Below are 27221 nucleotides of genomic sequence, written 5' to 3' on the forward strand. Positions count from 1 at the left end.
TCATTGTCTTCTTGTGTCTCAGTACTGCTGACGAGACAGTCAAATCCATTCTGATTCCTTGGCAGGTGACTTGTTTTCTGTCACCCCTTAATGCTCAGAGAAGTCCGTCTATGGTTTTTGGTGTGTGCAACATTGCACAGATGTGCCTAGCATGGGTCTGTTTTCACCTTTCCTCCAGGCTCTTCTCTCTGTGATTTCTGTCCCGTGAATATCAGATCTCCTGGGCCAATTCTTCAATTACTGAGATCTTTTCTCTCCTACTTTCCATTTCTGTGTCTTTTTTTTTTTGCTTCTGATTTCTAGAATTCCTCAACTTTTCCTTCCAACTTTATCTTCCAAACCTCCTACTGCTGCTATCATGTTTTCAATGTCCAACAGTGTTTTGCTTTTGTTCTCAGAGTATTAATTTTTTTAAGTCACTCTAGGGTGGGGCTGGCCAGACTTTGCTGGAGAGACTTCTGGGTGTGGCATCTGTCAGGACAGCCCAACGCACCAGTACTAAGGTTTTCCTCTTGAGCAGACCAGGCTTTTCCAAGAAGACTCTTCCACCCTCCTGCCCAGAGAGGGAAGCTGTATTAACCAGCGCTTTGGGTTCTTGGGGCAGAGGGAGTGCTGGGAGTGGGGTCCCCCAGTTTCCCTGCCTTCTCTTTAGCACCCCCACAGCAGGATGGGGAAGGGGAAAGCGGTCCAGCCATCCAACTGGTCCTTGAACACCCTCCGACCAATCCCCCCTTGTAACTCCCTCTTCCCCCCTCCTTCTCCCCCCTGCAGAGATTCCTGCTACCCCAGTTTCTAAGCTTTTTGAGCATCCTGCTTGCCCTTGGGGTTGGTGCCACCCCCTCCCCCCCCTGCCCCCTGCTGGCTTTCTCTGTTGGTTCCTGCTCATCTGCCAGCTTCCCAGGTTGGGCTGTGGTTATTCCCTCTTTGGTTTTCCTCATGCTTCCCCTCTAGTGTTTTCGTGAGATCTGGAGGAAAAGTGGCACTAGATGCATATGTTGAAGCTGATACTTTAACCCGAAACCCTCACGTATTTGTCTTCCATGAGCCCCAGGCCCATCCTGAGAGCAAGAACTCGCAGCCCTCTCCCTCCCACTCCTCAGCCTCCCCAGTGCTGCTTGGATGCTCTCCCCGCACCCCCCTCCAAGGCCCTCACCCCACCATGAGGTCCAGGCCACACCCCAGATTCTTCTCAATGTCCTACTCCAAGCCGTCCAGCCCTCCTGCTCTCCACCCCCTTCATCCAGACCGGATCCCTGTTGTCTGCTGAAAGTGGCCATCCCTGGGCTCCTCTGTCCCAGACCACAGAGCCCCCCACACACCAGGCAGGCCCATGGCGTAAGGCAGTGGGGAGCCCCCGGCCAGGTGGCTCCTTCAGAGGGGAAGTGGCTGTGGACTGATACTTCTGGGGTTCGGGGCCACAGGCTCTCAGTCAGCCTGAGTCTGGCACAGCCACCATGGACCCTGCCAGGCGTGTGTTTGGGTCCCACCTCAGCATTGGCCTCAGCAGCTCTCTGCTGTCTTTTTTCCTGGAGGGTTTCCTGTGAAGCTGCAAAAACTGGGCATCCCCCACAAGTGAAGGGTGGCTAATGTGCCCAGGGGCCACCCTCAACAGGGGGCAGGGGGGTGAGGAGGTTAGGAGAGATGCCCAGACTTTCCTCCTCCATACATTCCCCTGGAGCCAATTCCCAGGTGCCTGTGGCAGGAACCAGCCCTCCCGAGCCACCCCTACTTCTTCCTGGGGTCCCAGTCCCAAAAAACCAGTCGAGCCCAAGTCCTGTCCTAGGCTCTGCTAATGGGGTGTCCCAAACTAAGACAGCTGTGAATGGGGACATGGCGGGTAGAACTTTATGTTCATGTTCTTCCTGGGAACCTTCCCTTAGCGCCCCAATCTGCGTCCTGCCCCCCCACCCCCCTGCCTTATGCTTTGCCTTCACCAGGTGTCCCTCCAGGGGCCAAGCTCAGCCAGCTCCCTCCTGCCAGCCCCGCCCCCTGAGGCTGGGCCTGCCTCCTTATCCACCTCCTGCTGACTGGTCCCCTTCAGCATCTCTGCCCCAAATGGGTCAAGTGGCTCTGTGAACCTCTCCAGATTTGGGGAGGTTTGTGGCAGTAGAAAACAGCCCTGGATTTTTATAATGCAAAGGTCTTTCTGCCTCCAAACCCTTCCCACGGTCCAGGCAGGGAGTGGGCTTGGCTTCAAGTGCTAACAGCTCTTGGGTGTGGGGTTCAAGGAGATGGGGCGTGGCCACGAAGAAGGAGTTATTTCTGTTTCTAGTCCTGGGGTCTCAGTTCCCTCCCCACCTCCATCTCTGTCAGGGACAGCTGCCCTCCCTCTGCACCCCTCCCCCCAGTTTTGGTACAAATCCGAGCTCTGGGAGGGGTTTGTGGGTTTTGAGACCTGTCCAGTGAATCTACTCAAATTCATCTGGAACTTTGCCTCTAGCAAAGATGGACGGTCAGTGATGGACGGTCAAGAAGAGAAACAGACTGACAAGGCAAAAACAAAAATGGAAAGACAGGGGGACATGGGAAGTGGGATAAGGGGAGGGGAGAGGAACCGGGAAGGTTTGGAGCCCGGGAGAAGGGCTCCAGTGGAGCCCTTGGGAGAAGAGTGAGGTACCATGCTCTGTGTGGAAGCGGAGGAGGGTTCCCAAGGAGGGGGAGTCAAGCTGTGCCGGCAGGCGCTGAGGAGGGTCGGAGGAGGAAGGAGCAAGGGTGGTCTCTGGCCCGGTGTGGGGCTGGGAGCTAGAACACCAGGGCTCCAGTCCTGCTCTGCTGGAGGCTTACTGGGCTCCCTTCTCTGCGCCTCTGTGGAAGGAAGGGGCTGGGAAAGCTCCTCTTTCATTTAGTCGGCATCCCTGTCCGTCCTTCTCTGCTCCTTCCTCTCCTCTTCCTGGAGATTGCCTCCTCCATGCAGCCTCCCTGATTTTTCTCACCTCTCTGGCTAATGTCCCTTCAGCCACAGCCTGGGCTCCTGGGGGAGCAGGACCTCAGCCTGCTCACAGTCCAGGTACAGGCCTCAGTATAGCAGGTGGGCTCCCCTGGGGCTGGGAGCACTTCTGAGACAAGGACGGCCTCCGCTTTCTTTCCACGTTCCTCATGGGGACTCGATAGTCCCATCTGAGGCCTGTACCACGGAAGATGAAGAAGGCAGGAGCTGGAAGACCCTGAAAGGGGCACCTGCCCTGGAAATAAGGACGACAGGGCCTGGGGAATAGCGAGGCACCAGGAGAAGCTTCTGGGCCCCAGGCTGATCTTGTCCAGGCAGAATTACAGAGAGACACTCCCCGTGCCCTGTGGTCAGTGCCAGGATATGGAAAGTCTGGGGTAGAGTGGAAGCGCGGGGAAGGTGTGACCAGCCCAGCTGAGAGTGTGGGGGCATCACAGGGTAAAGGTAGGGAAATGTTCTGCGCTGAGCTGAGTTGTGAAGAATGCGTAGATTTTGGTCAGGCGGAGGAAGGGAGGGAAGAGAGTGGGCGTTGCAGGAAGGGCCTCTGCTGGTCCATAACTTTGTGGGAATTAGATAAAAGTGTCCCCTCCGGGCGGATGCAGCCCCACGCCTGTGTGCATGGGGTGGCCTCTACCTGAGCCCCAGAGGGAGCTGGCCATTAGCCATTATTCTGCGTATCACTGTAATGAGCAGCTTGTAGGGGCCACGGCTCAGGGCGATCTCTGGCGGGCACAGTGACGCCGGAACACCTCCTTGTCCCAATCCCCGCAGTCTGGGAATCAGCTGCTTCCTGTGGTACAGGGGACTGCGTAGTTGGAATTAAATTAAGAAGATGATCCTCAATGATCTGGGCCAGCCCTCAAGGCAATCACAAAGGTCCTTACAAGAGGGAAGCAGGAGTGTCAGCCTCCGAGAGAGAAGGTGTGACCCCGACACAGCGGTCAGGGAGGGAGAGTCTGGAAAAGGGCACCCTGTTAGCCTTGCCGGTGGAGGAAGGGGCTCGGAGCCAAGAGAGGAGGTGGCATTCTGCAGCTGGAAAAGGTAAAGAAATCGATTCCTTCCCAGAGCCTCCAGAAGGAACATCCTGATTTTTGCCCCTTAAGCCCCATTTTTGGACTTGCGTCTTCTGGAACTGGAAGGTAATCCATCCTGCTGTTTTGAGCCACGGAGTCTGCAGGGGTTTGTGCCGTAGGAGCTCAGGCTTGAGCCATGGTGCTTTCAGAGAGCACTGTGTCTGGAGCCCAGGGAGGCCGAGAAGGGGGGTGGGGGAGGTACTCTGGGATTGCCAAGGGCCTCCTCAGTCCCAGGAGAGAGAGACACCACACAGGGCAGAGTCCTCTCCTGCCAGCCTTGGGCTCTCATTCCTTGCCTCGCCCAGCTGTGGGGGCGAAGCTCCAAAAGGCCGCTTGAGATAAGGTATTGACTTTGGAGGAAAAGCAAATACTGGAGAATGTTCCTGAGGGTCCAGTGGGGAAGCTGTTATTGGCCCCTGTGTATGCCCAGCGTGCGCACACCCGTACGCACATATACTCCAGGAGGGGCTCTAGCACACCCGCGGCCCGTCTCCTTGGCAGCCGCCTCCTGCACAGAGCCGGGGAGAGGCAGCTCACTGTCCGCGGTGACAGGCGCCCTAGGTGCAGCCCCGCGGAGCCTATCTGATGCCTGGTCTCCAAAGGTGACTGCCCTTCGGGGCAACCAGGTCACGGAGCCAGGGGTGGGTCTCACAGATCCGAACCCTGGGCGGGGATGCTCAGGGATTGCGGGAAACTGAAACCAATTTTTCGTTGACGTCTGTGATCACTGCTTGGGTGAAAGTCTGGTCGCTTCATCTGAAAGATTGGGATGAATCAGATTAATCACAAAACCCCACCCGGGATGTCCCCTCCGCTTGGAGCCGCGTCAGTGCTGGGAATGCCTCCTGCTTCACCTCTGCTCTCTGGCTCTCTCTGTCTGAGCACCTTTCCCACTCCCGATCTGCCTGCTTCACCCCTCCTGAGCTCCCGGCGGGCACCCCTGAACATCCACGCCCCCAGGAGGCCCCTCCACCTGCAGCCTCACGCGGTCTCTCCTGGGGACCGGGGCAAACTCAACCCAAACTGATGGGAGCAAAAATGCCGCATGCTGGCCTATGAGCCTCGACAACCCACGGCTGGACTTGCGGCAGGCGAGACTTCGCCCGGGGCTCGCCCCAGGGAGCTGTCCGCCCTTCTCAGATGGCCCAGGTCTGTGTCCCAAGGCAGCTACAAGTTGTTCCAGAGCACACGCTCCCCTGTCAAATTGTCTCTGTATGTTTACATTCTATAAATACATTATTTGCATTATTAAATGTGATTTTTATTTATACCTTGAATATGAATTTCATATGCAATATGAAATTTACATAGAACATTTGTATATGAAATTTATAAGATAAAGGAGGAAAAAGGAGAGAATTTTAAAGGAAATGGTGTTCCCTTTCCCCCTCTTTCTCCTCTGCTGGCCTTTGCTGGGTCTCTGGGCCATGGCAGAAGGGAGTTGTAGTAGGAGATTAGAGAAAAAGCTTTGTAAAGCTTAGTGGTGTGTCTCTAAGAACAAAATGTCAGATGGAGAGCTGTTAGAGTTTTAATGGTACTTACCCTTGACCCAACAATTCTACTTCTATGAATGTCTACTGTAAATTTATGACCCTTGTTCAAAATAACATATTCACAGGGTTATCCAGCGTAGCATTATTTGAAATAGTGAACAGTTTGAAAAAAGCATTAATTGCCATTAATAGATGACTGGTTAAACAGATTGTCATATAATGGAATACTACGGCAATGTGTTGTCCTTAGCCAAGAATGAGGTATCCCTACGGTAGTATGAAAGGAGCTCTAGGATACGTTAAATACATTTAAAAAAAAAAACCCATGCAGAGTATTGTGCAACCATCTACACAAAGACTGCGTGTGTGTGGTGAGTGTGCTTGAGAACGTGTACATGCAGACTTAGATTCATAAAGTACAGGATGTCTGGAAGGCACAAAACACGGGCAGGGGTGCGCTCCTCTGGGAAGCCTCTTTGGGTGACATTAGTGCCTTCTGAATTTTGTACAGTTTGTTTACATTTACCTATTGTCTCTACATCTGCCTATAATAAGAGCTTACTCTTTTAAGCACTTCAAATAATGAAAACATAAATAAAAACAAGTGACGTGCTTTGAACAGAGCCTGGCATGCAATAACCACAGGGAATTTTATCTGTTAGCCCGCTTCCCCCAAGGCTGACCTGGGTACTTCTCAGGGTCCCCGCTGTGTTGTGCACACACCTTCGTTCTAGGATTATATTGGTGTGTAATAATCGTGCACATTCACGCTTGTCCATCCAGCTGGACCAAACCCACCTCCCGGTCAAGGACAATACTTTTTCACCTTCTGTACCAAACAGAGACACTGGCAGATAGTAGATTGTTGAGTGAAGGAATGTATTAGAGGGCAAAATGGAGCCACAGGCCCTGCCTTCTAGAAGCTCAAGGCCTAGCAGTGGGATAAGAGTCGTACACGACACGTTCAAGCCACATATGACAATGACCCTGTGAACCTGGAGATCTGGAGGAAAGAGAAGGAAAGTGTCCCAAGCACAGGGAAGTGATCAAGGTTGCGGGTGGTGTTCAGGGCTCCAAGATGGGAGTCAGCAAAGAGCTGGTCCGGGGCCATTGAGGCATGGGGGTTGCAGCAGAAGCACGGGGTCTGGGGTGCTGGGACAATATTGGAGGGACCTGGTCCTGAGCAAGCCAGTGGGGCTCTGCTCAGGTGGCCCACTTCTCTGTCACCCAGGCTGGGAGGTGGCTTAACCATCCTACCCCTCCCCTAGGGCCTTCCACCTCAAGCCATGCAAGGGTATCTGAGGGGTACCTGAGCTCTGCCATCTGCTTCTCTGGGCCACCGCCCAGAGATAGAGCTGGGTGGCCATCCAGTCCCCTTGTCTTGGTCTCTGACCCTGTGGGAACTGTGATTTCTAGAAGTTCAGCCCTAGAGTCTGATAGCACGTATGCGTCCATTTCTAGACTTGTCCTAAAAACTGGCTGGCTTGCTTGGAATGGTTATCAATATGATAATTCACTTGGTTATTAACCAAGACCTGACTTAACCATCTTAGGTTTTGGGGGGCAGGGAAGAAGGGGGCACAAGATTCAGGAATACCAGTCAGTCTCCTCAAAGGGAGAATGTTCTTGTTAATCTGTCACGGTTTAACAGGCCGCTCCAAAACTCAGTGCTTTACAACAACCACTATTTAATTCTCTCTCATGGTTCTGTGGATTCCTGGGTTCAGCTGGCTGGTTCTGCAGGCCTTGCTTCGGGGTGTCCCCAGCAGGGGCGCTCAGATCGAGGCTGGGGCTGGAGTCATCCTCAGGCTGGACAGCTGAAACTCTCTTCCTCTCTGTATGGGCTCTCCACATGGTCCCTTCAACAGGGTAGCCAGATGTCTTACGTGGCGACTCCAGGATCTCAAAAGCAAACCTTCCAAGAGACAGGATGTAGACGTTGCTGTTTCTCCTAAAGGCTAAGGCTGGCATTGACACTGAACACCTCTGCCACGTTCTGTTGAACAGTGTGCGTTCCCGGCCAACCTGGATTCAGTGCAGAAGGGGGACTCCCTCATGGCCTGAGTGTGCCTCACTGGGGACCATCGTTGGAAACCAGCTTACGCAGCCCTGCAGAGTGACAGGTAAGAGCTGAGGCCTCGAGGAGGGACATGAGGGGTGGCCTGTGAGGTCGGTGATGATCCTGTCCTTTCCACCCCGTGCCGGTCTCCACTCTCTGACACGTAAGAGCAGACACCAGCCCAATCTCCTTTATACAACCCCCTCCCCACTCCAGCCACACATCCTGCCTATGCTCATGGCCTTGACCTTGCTGTCCTCTGACTGGGTGCCCACTGACTGGCCACTTTAATGCATAGGCTGAAAGCAGCCTTGAGCTTGGCGGTGAGCGACTGGCCATCATGGGAGAAGTCCCAGGTTCATATACCCAGCTGCCTCCTGGGCTGTTCCATCCAGATGTCCCAACGGCACCTCAAGCTCAGTGTCAAGAGCTAATCCCCCACCCCCCGCTTCTGAGAGAAGCTTCAACCGGGTGCTCCAAGGTCGCTTGTCCTTACAGAGGAGATGACTCAAGGGACTCCAAGTTGATTCTCTATCATAGTAGAAAAGAAAAATCAAGTTCAATCAAATCTGCAACTGCTCTTGACCTAGGGTAAAGTGTGTGTGTGGGGGATTGTCTGGTTCACGATTGTCTCCTGATGCTCATACTGGACAAGTTATATGGAAAAGTTTAAAAGTGTAAAATGCTATAGCAGAGGGAGGGACTGATATTTAAGGAAGGGGTATTGGATTTCTGTCCACTCACCTGTCTAGTGGCCATTCCTTGCTTCTGAAAACAGGGCCCCTCCTCCCCTTAAGAAACCTACTCCACGTGCTTTGGATGAGGCAGGGCTGCTTGAGAAGTCGATCCGTGCCTCAGGCTTAGCCAGTCAGAGAACTCCAGATAGATGAACCAATCCTTCAGGATTGGTTCGCAAGTGGGCATGGGACCTCAGACAAGACCAGTCAGAGTCCTCCACGCTTTTTCTGCGGGAGTTCTTTTTTTTTTTTTTTTTTTAAAGATTTTAAAGATTTTATTTATTTATTTGACAGACAGAGATCACAAGTAGGCAGAGAGGCAGACAGAGAGAGGGGGAAGCAGGCTCCCCGCCGAGCAGAGAGCCTGATGCAGGGCTCGATCCCAGGACCCTGGGACTATGACCTGAGCCGAAGGCAGAGGCTTTAACCCACTGAGCTACCTAGGCGCCCCTTCTGCGGGAGTTCTTGGCAAAAATAGTTTCTAGTCACTTAAGTTGCTAAAATCAGCCTGGTATCCCATAAGGGGAGAATCCAGTTGGGAAATACAGAAAGACATCCTTCTGTCCTTCCTCCAACACTGCCTAAAGCCAGAACAACCCTGACTTTTCAGTTCCATGCGTCCATCAATACAATCTTTTTTTGTAGCCTGATTCAGTGTGTCTAAATCCAAAATCAGCCCCAAACCCTCTTTTCTGTTCATTTTCACGTTTCCATGACTGACTTCAAGACCTGACTCGAATTCTCTTTTCCCAAGAGGCCTGCTTCAGTAACCTTGTCATGCAGTATACATGTGGTTCCGATTTCAATACCTTGTACTACTTTGTCTATAATATTATAAATGTTTTGGGAAGTGAATGTTTCTGGAACCCACGTGGTCCTTCTAAGAAGCCTGGGAGTTTCTGGAAGGCTCAAGCGGGTTACGTGAGCTGTGGATTTCTGCACACTGGGTTCCCTGCTTGGGGCGAGGTGGGTGAGTGTGTGAGGGCATAGGCACCTGTGTGGGTGTGTGCGTGTGACCAGAGCAAAGGTGATGTGCACACCTGCATGTGTGATCATGGAAACAGAAAGAGAGGCAGTGAGACTGGTTCCGGGACAAGTCCCTGCAGGGCTGGCAGGAGTGTCCCTGGTTCAGCCTTGAAGCCCAGGCACATGTGTGGCAGAGGAACCCAGAAGTGCCCTCTGCAGAGTGGCTGCGGGGTCATGGTGTGGCCTTTGGCTGAGACTTCATAGCTCCGCTCAGGTTCTCCAACCACAGAGGCCTCAGCCCTCTCCTTTCTGACTCCCCAGGAGCTAGCGCAGGTCCCGGCACGTTGTCAGAGCCCAGTGGGTCATGTGGAAGGGACCGATGGAGGAGGAGTGCCCTGTGGCATCAGATGATGGCCTCCCCCCCTTCAAGCAGCCCAGGGAGGCAGTAGCACCCCTTCTCCAGTCAAGCAGGTCGGATGGTCTGCGGGGGGCGATCCTCTGACCCCCTCACTGTACTCTCCTCTCCTCTGGCCTTGCATGGTCAGGTGTCCCTGCCGAGATGCGCTCCTCTACCTCCCTCTCCCCTGCACAGCCTGCCCTCCGGGAGATCTCAGCTCGGACACAGCTTCCCCAGGAAACCGCTCCGCACAGACTCCCACACACTCTGGGTAGGTGTTTTTTTGAGGGGCCCCCCAGCACAGGTCCTGGAATTTATGGAAGCCCTTATCACATCGCATTATAAATGCCAGTTGTCTCCGTTGGGCCTCCACGTTTGAGTGCTTGGGGGCAGGGATCACGACACGTTCTGCTCCCATCTCCCTTCCCCTGCCTGGTTTCCGTGTGTTCATTTGAGGGACAGTTCTTTACTGAACACCTGCTAGTGTACCAGGCACCGTTCTGGACCCAGGCGATGTGGAAATGAACATGATGGAGAAGCTCCCTGCTCTTGTGGAGCTTCCCCCTTAGTGCGGGTGGGCCGGGGGGAGATAACCAACAAGCAGACTAATAGTTGAATCAGAAACAAACAGATCATTTCAAAGAGGCTGAGTGCTGTAGAGGACAGAAATTGTGGTGACACCGCTGAGAGCCTTGAGAGCCAGGAGGGGTCAGAGAATGCCTTTTTAAGGAGCCAGTGTTGGTGTGGAGACAGGCAGCAATCTGGTGGAGAATATTCCAAGCAGAGGGAAGAACTCCCCAAGAAGGACATGAGGCCCAGCCCCCCAAGTTCGCACAGCAGGATGAAGGCTGAGGCAGAGAAGGATAAGGAAGAGTCGAGGCCAGAGAGGCAGGCAGCGCCTCTATTTTTATATAATTGAGTGCCCCCAAGCACTCAAACGTGGAGGCCCAACGGAGACAACTGGCATTTATAATGCGATGTGATAAGGGCTTCCATAAATTCCAGGACCTGTGCTGGGGGGCCCCTCAAAAAAACACCTACCCTTACCATGGTAAGGAATCTGGGTTTTATTCAAATTACAATAGGGAAGGGCGATGCTCCTATCTGAAATCTTCCAAGATCGTTCTGGCTGTTGTGGTAGGATGGATTGTAGGGAACAAGAGGAGGCTAGCAGTCCCATGGGGGAGACAGGCCGTCACGGACATGGAAAAGAAAGGACAAAACAGGATACACTGAGTTGAATTTACACGACCTATTGATGAAAATCACATGGCTCAAAAGAGAAAAGGGGGGACCCAGGAGGCCTGCTAGTCTTGGGACACTGAGAGCGTGCTGGTACCAGTTATGAAGACGGGGCAGATCAGTTTGGGGTGGGGACAGAAAGCAAAAGTTTTGTTTTGCCTGTGTCAGTTTTGAAACGCCTGGTAGATATCCAGAAGAGATGACAAGGAGATACCAGCCTGTAGCAGAGCGGAGAGGTGAGGGTTGAAGATGCAAGTGTAGGAGGCATCAACTTACAGATGGTTTGAAAGCCTTGATGAGATCATCTAGGTAGTGCACATTTAGAGACTACTAGAATGGTGACCAGGCCCTGACACATGCCAACATTTAGAGGTTGACTGAAACCAACAGAGGGGCCTGAGATGGTCAGAGAGAGAGAGACAGAGAGAGAAGTAAAGTAGGGAGGTAGTTTTCCCCGAAACCAAGAGAAGAGAAATTTCAAGGAGGAGACCAGGCGACCGTTCTGACGCTGATGAGGGATCCCACATGCCGGCAGAGAAGCGACACGGGCTTCAGCAATGTGAAGGTTGCTAGAGACCTTGACACAGGAGTGTTAGCAGACTGCTGGTGATGGAAGCCAGTAGGGGTGGGTCCATGGAGAGAATGGGGCTGAAGAAGTGAGAGTACCAGGGAGGGAGATCTTCCTACAGGAATTTCACTGTGATGGAGAACAAGCCATCAGGGCAGACACTGCTGGAGGAGATGGGGCATCCAGAGATTTTAAAATTTCTTTTGTTTTTGTTTGGATTTTTGCTTTTATTTTGTTATTTTTTTAAAAGATTTTATTTATTTATTTGATAGAGATCACAAGTAGGTAGAGAGGCAGGCAGAGAGAGAGGGAGAAGCAGGATTCTTGCAGAGCTGAGAGCCCGATGTGGGGCTCGATCCCAGGACCCTGGGACCATGACCTGAGCTGAAGGCAGAGGCTTTAACCCACTGAGCCACCCAGGCGTCCCGAATTTTTGCTTTTAAAGAGATGGGAGCTCCTAGAGCATTTATGTATGTTGGTGGGAAAGATCCTGTGGAGAGGGAAAATCATGACGGAGAAGGGAAGATAATAAGAGAATGTCATGAGCAAACATCTTGGCAGAGCAAGAAAGATGGGAGCCAGAGCTCAAGACTCAGCTGGATTTAGATAGGAATTGGGTTGAGTTGACAGCTACAGATCCAAGTAAGCTTAGAGTTGTAGTGGGGGGACAATGAAGCATTTCTATTTTCCCAGTGTCATACAGGACAAAGTGGGGAACATGTGGCCTTTGGGGACAGAGACGGTAGAGTGGAAATGCCAGCGTTGTGTAGGGAGTAACACCATGTTGGGTGCCCACGCGAGAATTCTGTCAGATAAGTGCGACCTGTTTCTCTCCAGCCACGTTCCCCGACATGGGCCTTTGGACAGCCCAGAGTTCGGGCCTGATCTAGAGGATGGTCTCATTTGAGAAGCGTCTCAAATATTCCTGCGGACCTCAGCCGCACCAGCGGAGAGTCCTGTCCCGCCCCTGCCAGCCCCCACTATGTTCCGAGGTCAAAACAACAGCAGCCCTTTCAGCGGCTGGGGGAGCTACCTGGGGGCCGGATAGAAGGATGAGCTCACTGCGTGGAACGCCCGCTCCTGCTCGCCCAGCCTCCTCGCCCCCGCTCCAGCGCGACGTACAGCGATCGCTCCCCTGTGGTGGACCCAGGCACACAAAGATAGCACAGTGTGGGGCTGGGTCCCGGCCCCTGACAAACAGGCTGTCCCGGGAGCCAGCCCAGCCACAAAGAGCTTCTCAGAGGAGTTTTATTGGGGTGCGTGTGTGTGTCTCTCTCCTTCACTGTCAGGCACCCACTTGCCTCTGGAGAAAGGGCTCCTTCATCCCTGGGGTTAGTCATCCACTCCTGCACAAACAACGGGCCCTTTCCACAGCTTTCTCACCCACCGTGGGCCAGGGCCGAGCACAGTAGCTGCCACAGAAAGATGCTTCATAAATTCTTATTGAACGAATGAATGAGTGGACACATCAAAGCAACCATCCATCCAAGGCGGGGAAACCCTTGCCTGTCGCCCTCCCTTATCGCGTCCCTGCAGTGCAGCCGGGATAAAGGAGACCAGCTCAGGCAGAGCAGGAAGGTCTCCAGGTTCAGAGGAAGCTCCCCCGGAGACGGGGAGGGCAGAGACAGTCCTTAAGGGCTGAGGAGAGAAAGAGTCTTTCCCTGCCTTGAGGCCCGTACAATAGGGCCGGGTGTCAGTTCAGCTCCGGACACCGTGCTGGGCCTCAGCTTGACTGTCTTCTCTCGTGGCCTCCTGGTCATCAGGCTTTGGGGGCCAGAGCAGCCTCAGGTCCACAGGCCCCGGCTGCTCACGTGGTGTGGTGAGGCTCCTGACCTCAGGCTGAGGGCCCTCGGAGAGAACGGCCACCTCGGAGCCTGCAGGGCCAAGAGGTCGTCCAGTCGGGGATCACAGCAAGAAGCAGCTGTCATGTCCAGTAGGGCTCCCAGTTCTGGTTCAAGCCGACAGTGTTGCTGAAGAAGATGTGCCCTCCCCGGGGACCAGGCCTGAGGGGAGATGGGCCGTCATGCCCAGTCTCCTGCTCCTCCATCAGTTCCCGCCTCTCCTTTGGCTCCAGGGTTGTCCTGAGTACCCTGGTCAGCTAGGGGAGAACCGGAAACCCCAGCTGGCGTTCCGGAGGAGCTCTGAGCCCCAGCCTCAGGAAATACTTGCTGAGCCCTCCTGGAGGGGTTTTCAAGCTGGCTGGGAGCCAGGTGAGAGAATAAGTGGGTTGAGGCCCCAGAAGTGGCACAGGTGAGAGGTGCCCACACCTAGCCCCAGACGCCCGTGGAGGGGCTAACCGTGCCCTACTGGATGGAAGCAGGCCTCACCTCAGCCGCGAGGCTGCGAGCCGGGGACAGGCCCTGAGCGCCAGGGAGGCTTGAGAGGGCTGATGGTCTGGCCGTGGCTGGTGAGAAAGGGCGACGGCTGAGAGAGGAGCCTGTCCTGCCCAGCAGCGCCCAGGTCCAGGGAAATACTGCCTGGGAGAAGGCCTTAGAGGAGCTTTTGGGACAAGCAAGGAGGCCCCTTGGGGGATCCCTTCTGTTACTGTATTTGTGTCCTGGGGCCTCCAGAGCGAGGCACCACAGGTTGGGGGCTTAAACAACAGAAATTTATTTTCTCACAGCTTCCAGTCTCACAGGTAGGCTGGAAGTCCAAGATCAAGGTGTTGGTGGGTGGTTTTCTCCTGAGGCCTCTCTCCTGGGCTCGCAGATGGTCACCTTTTCCCTGTGTCCTCACGTGGCCTTTCCTGGTGTCTCTGTCTTCTTATAAGACCACCAGCCAGATTGGATTCAGACCCGGCTTAGCCTTGGTCACCTCCTTGAAGGCCCGCTCTCCACATGCAGTCACTTTCTGAGGTAGTGGGGGCCAGTGCCTCCACATAGGAATTTGGGGGGACATGGTGACTCTGGGAAGCTTATCCTCATTGTGACTGTGCGTGTCATAGAACAATTGACTGCTGGGCCCAAACAACACCAACACCGACAAGAGCAGGAGTTCCGTGTGAGTGTGTGTGTGTGTGTGTGTGTGTGTGTGTGCGCACAGGCATAGCGCCTTCTCTTTACCCAACAGGCCCACTTCCTTTGGCTCAACTGATTGGTCCCAGAGCATTGGAGGACACCATTACTGGCCCGTTTTATAGATGAGCTGAAGGAAGTTGCCCAAGTTACACGGCAGACAAGTGGCAGCCTTGGTACGATGTCCCAGGCTGCCTTGGTGTCCCACGTGCTCCTGGTCCACTGCCTCACACTCCCCAGCGAGGTCACGTGTGATGGTCTCACACCACGTGCTGGAGGAGCCCCCCGCTGTCATCGGCGCGCTCTCTACCTGTGCGACGTAGGAGGAACAGCAGAGACAGAATGCTCCCTGGAGGTGAAGGGATTCGGGAGGCCCGAAAGATTCCTGGCTGATGCACTGTCTTATCTCCTTGACTCACTTTGTTTTCAGGCTCTGACAAGCTCATGATTTGCCCAGGGTCAGACAGGTCCTGGCACCCAGAGGGCAGGGCTTGTTTCCAGGCCCCCCGAGGCCCTGTGCTGGCTTCTGGAGACCTCCCCTGCGTGCATCCCTCTGGGGTGGGCTCTCCTGCTACAGTGCCCCCCAACAGCCTCTGCCCCTGCTCTTTGGGGGTGTCTATCCTTCCCATACCCGAGAACCCTGTACCCCCAGGTCTCACCCTGGTCTCTCCATGTGGGTGTGAAGGGGCTCAGCTCACCAGTCATCTTCCGTGGAGGGATGAGGGCTGTGACAGGCAAGGTCGGGTGCGAAAGGCAGCCGGGATGCCGGAATGCCCAGTCTCCAGGACACTGGCCAGTTTGTCATGGAAGCCATAAGAGGCGTTTCTTTGAATTAGCCCTGCTTGGTCCCATCGAGTAGGGAAGTCTTGTTCACAGGCTGAGCCCTCTACTCTGGTTTCCTACTGGAAAGCTTCATCTAGAAACTTCCAGGGAGCTCAAGCTCTCGGGTGCCTTCCTCTGTGGCCATGGCAGATGAAAAGTCAGAGGGCAGGTCCTTCCCTGACCTGGCCGTGGCCAGTGAGGGGTCCCTGGGAGGACCACCGTGACCTGGAGATCTGCTCATTGACTGTCAATGTCTTCTAGCCAAGCGAGCACTGAAGGGACCCAGAGGGTCCCATCTGCAACTTCGGGTTTATCCGTGGCTGCTGGGGCCTCCCCGCCTGACCACGGGAGCCCGTGAGGGCGTCCACAACCCCTAGCCGGCTTGGGCCACTTAGGATCTCTTCTCATCTGCCCCAGCATTAAGGCGCAGCCTCGCCAAGGCCTGCACACAGTAACCAACCGCTGCCGGCCGGGTGGCCCCCTAAAGGCCCTCTCACTGACAGCGCGGACATGGGGCCAGAGAACCCACTTGCTCAGGTCAGGTCCGTGGGCTGCCACTCGCTTTGCCTTAATCGTGCTGCATGACCCCAGCGCCTGGAAGGTGGTAGACATTCAAGCATCCTTGTATCTGTTGAGGGAATAAACGGATTCAGGTCCCCAGGTAGTTCAAGTCCCCTTCTGCGGGGCCCCTCCCAGCAGGGGGCATGGGCGAGGACTCGAGATCCGGCTCGCCCATTGGTGCAGGCGCCAGGGACGTCTCCATTTTCACCAGGACCCCACAGGGGGTTGCCTGCACGGGAAGAGACTGCGGGTCTGACCAGAGCCGTTGGTGGAGCATGGGGCGGTTCAGGAAATAAAGAGGCATTGATTGTGTGGGACCTCTTGGCAGGTAATTGAGACTGCCTGATTCCCCTCAGACCAAGCCCTGAGGTGCTCAGGGCTGTGAGCTGGCACGGCGGTGAGAGGCGCTGCCTGGGGCCTGGCCGGACTCCAGCAGGAGCGGCGTGGGAACGTGGCCTTCAGCCCCCCCTGGGCCGCATGTAGGGGAAGTTGGCCATGGGGGTGGAATCCATCCAGGGCCCAGTAGCAGGGCGACCTCTGATGGACGCTGCTGTGCGAACCAGGCTTCCAAGGGCCCCGCGGCAGCTGCTTCTCCATGCCGTCTGTCCTGCGTGGGTTCCCAGGACTGCCTTTCCTGGGCTGAAGGGGCTCAAGGGAGCTCCCCCTCCCCATGAGAGGACGTGGCTGTGGCCGCAGGGTTGACCATCATGTCCTTCTGCCGCCCCTCACAAGGAGGGCACCTGGCCCACTGGGAGGAGGGGAAAGGGTGCCCAGGGGACCCTCGCTGCGCCAACCCTGTGCTCCCTTTCCTCCATACGATCGGTAAAGGTAGTTTCCTAAGTTTTGCCACTCCAGAGGCTATCACGGGGGACCGGGGCTGGGGTAAGGGGGTGCTTGCGTCTAGGGGTTGTGAGCGGCTGGCCTGGTGGGCAGTGGTGGCCGCCAAGGGGCCTGTTCTGCCAGATCTTCTTGGTCTGGCCCGGCTGCCCCAGAGCCCGAGGCCAAGGCCTCAGGAAACCTGCCTTTCCTGTCCAGCCCTCTCGGGCCCTTTCAGGCTCCCTGGTGAGGGCAGGGCCCTCACACCAGCTCTCCCACAAAGCTCTCTGGGGTTGGGTTCCCAACAAACAAGATCTCACCCTCTGGGGCCCACTTGCTTTTTCCTTCTCCGTCTGGTTCAAAAGAAAGTGATCGACAGACCTGGGTTCACAGTCTGGCTCGGGTTCTTCCCAACTGGGACCTGACGCAAAGCCTATTAACTTTCTCTGCGCCTGATGTTTTCGTCTGTAAAAACCAAGTGGTGATCATGAGGATAATTTGAGAAGATAGAGACAAAAAGGCCAGGCACACTGGGGGCTGTTCCTGTTTGGTAGTTCTTTCCCTCAGACTCCTGAGCCCTTAGTTCGCCCGCGCCCCCGGCCGGTCCCTGCTGGCTGCTCAGCGCCCCCAGAGTCAGGCCATGTTCTGGAAGCTCTTGCTCTTGTCCCCTTGAGCTCCCAGCCAGTGGCTCCTGAGAAGTCCTCGGAATCCGATGGGCTAAGTCCCACCTGCCAACCTCGTGCAGGCGTGGACCCTGCTGCCCAGCCCCCTGCCCCTCCGCTGGCCCTTTTTTCTTGCTTCTGCAGGCCCCCTCCTGCCCCTGGCTGAATGAGTGGCATCGGGGCACCCCCTGAGACAGCGACTGCTCCCTGCTGGCTGCGGGATGTCTGTCCTGTGCACCAGCCAGCCCCTGGGACTTATCAGAGAGCCCCATCCACGCCTGCACTGGAAAATTTGCTGACCACTCTGGGTCTTCATGGAGGAGCCCCTCCACACTCTGAACTGGCTTTGATCAACCCCGCTGCAGCACCCTGCCCTCTGAGGGGGCCGGGACCATCATGCCGACGTGGTCATGCCTCCCACCTGCTGGGCTCTGAGGGCTTCAGGCTCGGGATCGCCAATCCTCCCAACAACAGTCAGATGAGTGATATTGTCCTCATTCGCAGAGGTGGAAACTGAGGCTCAGAGAGGTTAAGTGACTTTCCCGAGGTCACACATCTAGGAAGGACCAATCACAGACTTGACCCTAAAGTCCATGCACTTCCCACTGAAGGGAGTGCTTCCTGGCAGGGGAAGGCAAGAGCGAGGAGCTTTCTCAGGGGCAGCCTTGGGGTGGGGCTTTTCCCCTTGGGTCTAGCTCAGTTGTCCACAATTGACAGCAGTACCTCTGGCCTTTGAGATTCATCTTCAGGGGTCCCCTCATCTCTGCGCCTTTAGTGTCTGAGGCAGAATTCTCTCCAACTTCCCATGGTGAGGAGCCCCTCCTCTCACCCGCCAAAGCCCGCCAGCCTGCCTGCCACTCTGCCTGTCCCCTCTCACTCCAGCCGCCTGGTTCTGCCCCGTGCAAAGGGACTGAAGACGGGATGGGAAGCTCCCACGTCAGGTCATTTTATGGGCTCAGGAGCTGCCTCCTAAGGCCCAGGGTATGTCAGAAACACTTCACGGAGAATTGCAGACAGATCTGGACTCCTAGAGCAGCTCCCACACTTATCAGCATGACACAGTGAGAAGTGTATTTTGCTTCTGAGAGCCTCAGTTTTCCCACCTGTAAAATGGGTTATTGTGAGGATTAAATAATGAGGGAAGAAGAAGGCATTGGGCATTGTGCTTGTCATATAATAAATGCTCAATAAATGGCCATAGTCATTACTAACCTTCCTCTGGATCTGGGTATTCTGGGTGAAGTCAAGCCACCCAGCTCTTTAGGAAACTTCTGGATTTCCCTGCTGCTCTCTACTGAGAGTTCACAGGTGCGGAGCTGAGATCAAGGGCAATTCACTAGACAGGGGAACCTCCTGTGGGATCAGAAGAGCCCATGGGGGGAAGAGCCTCTGCTGGGGTTAAAAGAGGCAGTGAGATCAAAGTCAAGGGCAGCAGCCCATCTCCTCCAGGGGCCTGAGCCCTGCCTCTCCTCAGTTCCTCTGCTCACCTGCAGCCTCACTCCACGGTTCCAGTAAGCAGGATGGTCCCACAGGAGCCTGAGCTTCGAGGATGGGATGAAGGCACTCTCTGCTCTGTGGTCTTTGTGGAAGGCCATCCCTGCCTCTCATTGCTCAGACCAGAGGGGGCAGGGCCCAGAGCAACACCAAGTCTGGGAGAGAGGAGGTGCCCAGGAGGGCCTCGGATGCTAGGGTCAGGAAGAGGCTGTGCTTTATGCAACAGGGTTTGGGAATTGAAGTGAGAGAACCCAGAAGGAAGCCAGCAGCTGGCTGGGTCAGGGAGCCGTGGGGAAACCGATGGTGCCAGGTGGGGTCGGTGGTCTTTTCCCAAACCTGTAACTTGTGCTCTGCCTCTCAGGGGCCACCGTGTAACAGGGCTGTCGGACTGGATCATGGCTGGTTACCAAGCCTGCCTGGAGGCTGGACATCGGTCCCCTGAGAGCCAGGCCCCAGCACAATTGTGCTCTCCAGCAGGAAAGCTCTCAACTGGTTTGACTTGATTTCCAGAGCTCCCTGGCTTAGGACTGGGACCTCAGAGAGGGGGGCTGGGGAAAGCAGAGCTTTTGTCGGCATGAAAAAAGCTGGTAAGGGGAGGATTTAAGATCTGTCTCCTGGTGGACAAAGTCAAGGGCCCGCAAGATTCGCAGCAAATGAGCCCAGCCCAGAGGTGGCCAGGCATTCCCACTCACACGCCCTGGCAGCTTTGCTGGTCACAGCATGGCTGCAAATTACATGTTATTAGAACAGTCCGGATGATGAAGTCACTGCAGCTCTAATCCTATTTATTTCAATGACAGCTTTGGCAGCGCCGTAAATCTTGCTGCCAGTCCTGTCTCTTGTGGCCGGTTCCCCGAAGGAGCTACCGTCAGACGTGACTACAGGGAGGCGTCCTTGTCAGAGCCGTAATTCATGTTACCTTTTTCCTTCAAATAGAAAATTCTTCCAGAAAAGCCTGCCGTGAGGCTTTTATATTTTATAAAGATGGCCCCTGTGGCGTCTCCCATCTTGCACGCTCTTCTTGAATTCCTCCCCGCAGGTAGCGGTCTGTGTCCCCTTTCATTGAACTTGGATGAGATTTTGTGACTGCCTTGACAAGCGGAAGTCCCCGCAGAAATCACTATGTGACTTCCGAAGCTAGGTCAGAGAAATGCCATACACGCCCTCCCTTTTCTCTTGGAGCTCTTGCTCTCGGATTCCAGCAGTCATGTCGGGAGGAAGCCCAGGTCACCTGGAGAGGCCACATGTGAGAGATCTGACCAGCAGCTCCCGCTAGGTCCTGGCTGGCCACCAGCATCAGCCAGACCAGCCATGTGAGTGAGGAGACTGTCCAGATGACTGACCCAACCAGCATCTGACTGCAATTTCCAGAAGGGCCCTGAGTGAGAACCACCAGGCTGAGCCCAGCCTGTCCCCAGAACTGGGAAAAAGATAATAAAATGATCGTACAGTTGACTTTTGAACAACACAGGGGTTAGGGGCACTGACCCCCACCCCATGCAGTTGAAAATCCATGTATAGGTTGTGACTCCCCCAAAGCTTAACTACTAAAAGCCTATGGTTGCCCATAAGTCTTACTGATGACATAAACAGTTGATTAACATATATTGTACATGTTGTGTGTATTATACACTGCATTCTTATAATAAAGGAAGCTGGAGAAAAGGAAATGTTATTAAGAACTTCATAAGGAAGAGAAGATACACGTATGGTACTGTACTACATTTATTTTAAACATCTGCATATATGTGAACCTGTACAGTTCAAACCCGTGTTGTTCAAGGGTCAACTGTAGTTCTTTTAAGCCACTAAGATTTGAGGTGATTGGCAGAGCAAGAGGTCACCAGAGCACTCACAAATGATGATAATGGACAACCTTTGCCTCTCAGTCTTCCCTACTATGGAAAATGTAAGTGCACTCCTTCCTCCCAAGCTTTCCTTCTTAGGTTCTGGAACATGGTAATATCTGGGTGATTCAATCTTGCAAAGCAGGATTTGAGAGCAGGCACATTCTGATTTTCAGAAGTGGGAAGACTACCCTGTTACTCACTTTCCCAAGGAAGTTATTCTCTCGGGCATTTTGCCTGAGACAGGCAGTTACGATGTTCCAGAAAGATCATGACTCAAATATCAGGTAGACCCAATGTCTTAGTCTGTTCAGGATGATATAACAAAATACCAGAGACTGCTGGTTAGAAACAATGAACGTATTTCTCACAGTTCTGGAGGCTGGAAGTTCAAAGTCATGATTGCAGGTAGATTTGGTGTCTGGTAAGAGCCCACCTTCTGGTTCATGGCCAGTGCCTCTGGCTGGACTCTCATGGGGAAGCAGAGATAGGTTAGCTCTCTGGGGTCCCTTGCACAAGGGTAACTCCAATCATGTGGGCTCTGCCCTCCTGACCTAAGAAAGTACCCCCCAAGGCCCTACCTCCTAAGACCCTATGTTGGTGGGGAATGCAAACATTCAGACCATAGCCCCCAGGTACAAATCCCGATTCTGCCACCTCCTGGCACTCTGTCCTCAAGTCGATCGCTTGACTTTATGCTTCAGGAGCCTCAGTTGCAAAATGGGAAAGCTGATACCTACCTTATGGGACAGGTATGACAACTAGAGATTCTTTATAACGAGTCTTGTTCTAAAAAAGGATTTGAAACAGGTTATGGAGATGATGTATGTAAATCATCTTGGATTATCAATAACAGCTCATGTGTGTGAAATGCTTGCACGGTTTTAAGCACTTGGAGCATATCAACGTATTTGACAGTTACAATAATCCAGTGAGTGAAGTATTATTATTACATGTATTTTACAGGTGGGGAAACCAAGGCACAGAGAGATTAAGTAATTCTCCTAAGGCGACAAAGTTAGTAGGTAGCAGAGCAGGAATTTGAACTCGGGAAGTTTGACCTTGGAGCCCTCTCTGCCCTTCCGTCTCTTGGTAAATGGTTAACTCTGGGTTAGATGTGCCTCTGGCCTGAGTGTCCAGCACATTCCCAAAGAAGCAGTCTGAGGAGATCCAGGGCTAGAACCAAAGTGATACCCACGATGGGTTGCCTAGTGCTGAGCTGTGCGAATGTGGGAGATGCAGCAGGGGTGAAAGTCACACCCAGGGTCTCCCAGGTGCTGGGGGGTGGGCAATGACAGCCAGAGTGGAAAGAAACGCTAAGAGGACAGTTTGCAACATCGGGACAGTAACGTCCATCTGGAGCCCTCGGGGGCTGAGTCATCCCCAAGAGGGGCAGCCATGGGGAAGTGGAGCTGCTGGAAGTGCCCAGAACAGTTGACACTGAGACTTGCCTTTCTGCCTCGGCCATGGGATCCTCCAGTGAGTCACCCACCCTTGTCTCCCAAGAGCTGAGAAACCGTGCACCCTCCGAATGAAAGGAGGGGCACAAAGTGTTCAGACACCAGAGATGGAAGCTGCCACTTCATTTTCTCGCTAGCAGAGGACGTAGTCTTTTAAGCTTCCTTCAAACAATTTTAACTGTTTGATGGGGAAACGGACGTAAAACGAGCAAGATGCTTCCTTTACCTCTCAGTCAGCCACTTGAACGTCATTTAATTTTTCTTAGTGATTCAGGGTTAATCATTAGGAACATCACTTCCAAACTGAGCTGCAAAGTGACACCAGGTTAGAGGGCACTGCCTTGCCTAGGTGTGGCTCCGTGCCCTGAGCCTGCCGGATGGCCCCAGGCAGCTGGGCTGACGTCCTTAGGATAGCGAGGTCCCAAAAATGGGTCTTTTCGCTCGTGAAGGCTGCTGGCTCTCACCTGTGCATCAACCCAAAGCAGCTTCACGATGCTCTGATTTGTTCCTCCTAATCTGTTGTGAATTTACTAACCAGATGCCTGTGTTTGTTAGAGATGTTCATAAAAGCAGGGATTCCGGAGTATGAATCATGGAATCCAACAGCTCCACTTAAGAAAAGTGTGATTGTAGCTGGTGACCTGTCAGTGACCCTCTTTTGTTTAGTTATTTAGATTCTTGATGTTTTACATACTCTGCCTTCCTGCAACTGGTGTGTATTGTCATTCACAGTAACTTCAGGGCGGAGACTGCTTCTCTGATCCTGCCCCGACACAAGCTTGACCCGCCCACCTTGGGTTACACCTGCATTTTCTAAGTGCCCCTCTGTGCCCGGTGCCCGGCCAGGCACTCCGTGTGGGGCTGCTAGGACGGGCCGAGGCCACGGTGGGCCTTCCTCCGGCACACCTGGAGTTGGGGCCGGGGCAGGGAGCACACCAGGAAGCAGAAAGAGTGGACCCGGCTGCCGGGAGGTCAGAGTCCAGGCTGTGCGGCGGTGGCATGCGAGGTTAGGACGGGGGCAGATGGCACGGAGGGGTGCCCGAGCTCCCCCAGCATCCCTGGGAGTCTGCTCAGGCTGAGCTCAGACGGTTAGCTCAAGGCCCAAGCTTCTCCAGGTTGCGGCTGTGGTGCGTGGTCTCTGCAGCCTGCTGGAATCGCGATCTGGTTTCAAGCAATGTTAACTGAGCGTGCCCAAGATCTCCCTCACACACCTCTTGCACACACACACAAGAAAGCAGTTTTCAGATGTACCATGGGGGGAGCTCACTTGCACACAGGCAGCAGGGGCTGGGGGGCCATCGTTGTCCACCTCCTACCTACACCAGCAAGGCAGCTTGGTTTGAGGGCAGAGATGTCCCAGGAGATACGGTCCTGAAGGTCCCAAGGAAGGCCCTGGAAGGGCTTCAGAGGTGCCCTGTGGTCGCCTGACGTTGTTAGCGCTCAGATAATCATTGCATGATCCGTGCCCATCCTGAGACGGGCCTTGCCCCAACACGCCTGGCTCCCAGCCCACCGGGGCTCTGAGGGCCTCGGAGGCAGCGCTATCTCGCAGGAGCGTGGTCCTGGTAGGGCTCCGGGCCTTCGCTCCAGAGACCTCGGGAGTGGAGCCAGGGCGACTGCGTGGACATCGCAGCCCTCACCCCCTTCCCCTTCTATTGAATCCTCTGGGTAGACAGTTGCGTCTCGGCTCTGTCCAGATGAGGCCTCCCAGGCCCAGAATAGTGCAGGGTCATCTGGCAAAGTACAGACTGGCGGCGGCTTTCAGGCCTGATATGACACAGGAAGGCCACCAGCCTGGAGATGGGGGACACGAAACTCCACAGTGTGGAACCGACGGAGGCTCCTGGGTTCCACGGCGACAAGGTACAAGGGCCCCTGGTCATCCCACGCGTCCCCAGCCGGCCGCCATCCAGGCAGGGCCGCGCCTGCTGCAGGTACCCTGCTGGCCCTCCCCAGGGAGGCGCCCGGGCGGCGGGAAGCGCCCCGAAGCCGGAGCGGGAGCGCAGCCGGCCGGGCACCCACCCCCCCGCGCGGCCGGAGCCGGAACTGCCGCGCGTCCCTCGCCCGCCGCCCGGCCCGCGGCGACCCAGTCCACCAGCCTCCGCGGGATCATCCCCGGGTGCAGGGAATCCGGCGTCCTTCCCGTGGCCGCCCGGAGTCGGGTGACAGAATGGGCAGCAGAGTGACCGATGCCGTGTAGGAGCAGTGGCAGGAGAGGAGTGTTCGGAGGGGAATGCGACCGGAGATCCAGGAAGATCCATCCCGGTGGGACAGGAGGGTTCTGCAGGGAGAGAAGCACAAGAGTGGGGGACAAAGGTTGGAGGGGTGAGGCCCCAGGGTCTAAGGCGGGACGCCTGCTGAGGGGCCTCAGCACCCCACAGAGGAGCTGGGACTTCTGGGGTTTGTTTTTTGCAAAGGAGAGCGGGGAGCCCCCCACCCCCACCCCAGGCGTTTGATGACCTGCCAGGAAATCCAGAGGTCACAAAAGACATGTGACTTGCCTTTCTTGAGTTTGCCTGAGAGCACATAAATACATAAACTTACATTTGTAAAGATGGATGGCTTATGGAGCCTGTAATGCAAACCCCCCCCCCCCCCACACACTTCAAGCTAGAACGGGAGACTTGCACTCCGTGTGAGCCCGGCGGGCTGCGTCAGGATGTGTCCTCGGGTCTGGGGACACCATTCTGGCCACCACGCTCTGAGCACGTGTCTGTGCACAGGCAGGCGGAGCCCCGGGAAGTCCTTGGAGGGGAAGGCTTTATTGGGAAGTGAGAAGAGGTGAGGGAGCCTTTTAGGAAGATCCCTCCGGCCCGCTGGCCGCTCCAGTGGAAGGTAAGGAGTTGCGGGACTGCTGCAGGGGCCGGGGAAGAGGGCAGCAGCCATGAAGCCTGTTTTAAACTTGGGGCTCCCCAAAAGGGTCCTGGGGACCCTCAAAGAGCTCCAGACCACTTGGAGAACTGCTGAATGAAGAAGGTGGACACATGAATCGCAGGCCTGGGTCCAGGTCTAGCACCTACTTTTTTTTTTTTTAAACACCTCTCCTTTGGAGTTTGGATTCCTTTTCCTGTGCTCGCCCAAAGAACATACAGTGCACTGAGGCGGGCAGGGTTCGTGCTCCCGTGGTGTTCTGGAAGCTGAATCGGGGTACTGTAACGGGACCCTTGCTTGTGTGTTAAATAAGTCATTAAGTGCAGGCAAACAAACATATGTACAGATACTATTTCATTCTCACAAGTTTTTTTCCAACATAGGGGCATAAGCAGAATTATGGGAGATTAGAGCTAGTAGGACCCTGAGAATTCTAGCCCAACTCCCTCATTTTAAGGTTGGCGTTACAGTCCAGGAGATCATTTCAACTCAGTTCAGCAAATATTGAGCACCTATGCTGTGACGAGTAGAAGTAAGCAGAGTAAGAGGCCAGGGACTGACAGATGGGGTGTTAGATAGAATGTCCAGAGAAAGTCTCTCTGAAAGGTGACTTTTGAGTTAGGGCCTGAAAGAAATGAGGATCCAAATTCGTGGGATGTTTGGGGGAGAAGTTCCAGGTAGAGGGAATAGTTAAGTACAAAGTTCCTGAGGTCAGAGGATGCCTGGCATGGGCAGGAAACAGGAGACCCCAGGGGACCACTGTGCCTGGGCCATGGGACATGAAAGGCAGTGGTGAGAGGTAGGAGGTGAGCTCAGAGTGGGCCAGAGGCAGATCTTGTCGGCCCAGAAGGCCACTGAAAGAACTCGAGTTTTGTTCTGAGTCAGATAGGAAGCTAGTAGAGGATTTTAAGCAGAGCCATCACACAGTCTGACTTAGAACCATCAGTTCCCGTCGTGGCAGAGAGAGTAGAGCAGGGCTGGAGAGTTGGGGCAGAGGGAGCTAAGTCAGAGCTAAGTCACCCCTGACTTAGGAGGCTCCTGCACTAATTCAGACAAAAGATGATACTGGCTGCGAGCAAGGATGAACGCAGAATAGATGCGGAAAGTGGTCAGAATCTAGAAACATTTCAAAGTAGGGTCTTCCTAAAAGGAACTCACCCAGGTCACACACAATCAGGAAATGGTATGGCTGAAGCCTCAGGTCTACGGAACCCCTGGTCAGCATCTTTGAATCCTACCATGACTGGGAAAAGAGATTCCATTAATTTCAGTTTTATAGATGAAGACACTGAAGTTGAGAAGGACAAAGAGAACGTCTCCAGGTCACATAGGTAGTAAGTAAGTGGCTGGCTCAGAACCTCACCAGCCAGACTCCTCCAGAAACCCCTTTGCCCAGGCCCAAGGTATCATGAATGAACACCTCCTCCCTGGAAATCTCAGTCAATACTGTCATGGGGTCAGCCTCAATGGTGAACCCAGCCTCAAATCCCCTGCCCTAAAATGTTCCCTTCAATGGTTCTTTGAAATGTCTGAAGTCCCTACCAGCAGAGATTTCTCTGAGGGGTAAGGCCTTAGAGGCCACTGTCCCCTGTGTGGGAGATGATCATTAAACCTGGTGAGGCTTAGGGTTTGAAGAGATGCCCAGGGACCTCGAGGGAGGCAGAAAGTAGAGTGTGCAGGGCCAAGCCCTCTGAGCAGTACTCTTGGGTGGCACGTGTTGGCTCAGGGACAGGGCTGTTTCTTGGGACAAGCAAGAAATCTTTCTCAACTTTCTTGTTTTGAGGAAAGAGTGTCTCCTGCTTCTTTCTGCTCAGGGGTCCAGGAGTATCTGGAACAGATGGTTCGGCCGCCTGACGACGTTAGCCGCCCACACAGGCTACAGGGAGGGACCAGACAGGAGGATGGGTGAGAAACTCTCTGAAAAGTGCTCCCCCAGATGTTGGTGACTCCCTGGAAGGCTTGTCCTCCTGCCTGCGGTGGGCCTGCGGGTCAGGATCTCACGGGACACAGGGACCATTCGGGGACATTTCCTCCTCTCTGTCGTGTATAGAGCACTGTGGGAGCAGGCTCCCTGCCCATCTCAGGGCTATGTCTTCTTCGGTCGGCGAAGAAGGGAAATCGGAACGGCAAAGGTGGCCATTACGAAAAATACTGTGTTCTAGACCTGTACCCAGGCCTGTAGCTCACGTGTC

At 54.5% G+C, this 27221-nt stretch overlaps 1 long non-coding RNA gene across 1 annotated transcript; it reads left to right on the forward strand.

The window, feature by feature from the left end:
* Positions 1–26911, forward strand: LOC116596138. Its single transcript, XR_004288017.1, has 3 exons — positions 1–65; positions 7521–7636; positions 26844–26911. It is a non-coding gene; the product is annotated as an uncharacterized LOC116596138 (long non-coding RNA).
* The last annotated feature ends 310 nt before the right edge of the window (positions 26912–27221 follow it).

The sequence above is a fragment of the Mustela erminea genome, chromosome 7 (assembly GCF_009829155.1).
Source record: "Mustela erminea isolate mMusErm1 chromosome 7, mMusErm1.Pri, whole genome shotgun sequence".
In the NCBI taxonomy this organism is placed as follows: Eukaryota; Metazoa; Chordata; class Mammalia; order Carnivora; family Mustelidae; genus Mustela; species Mustela erminea.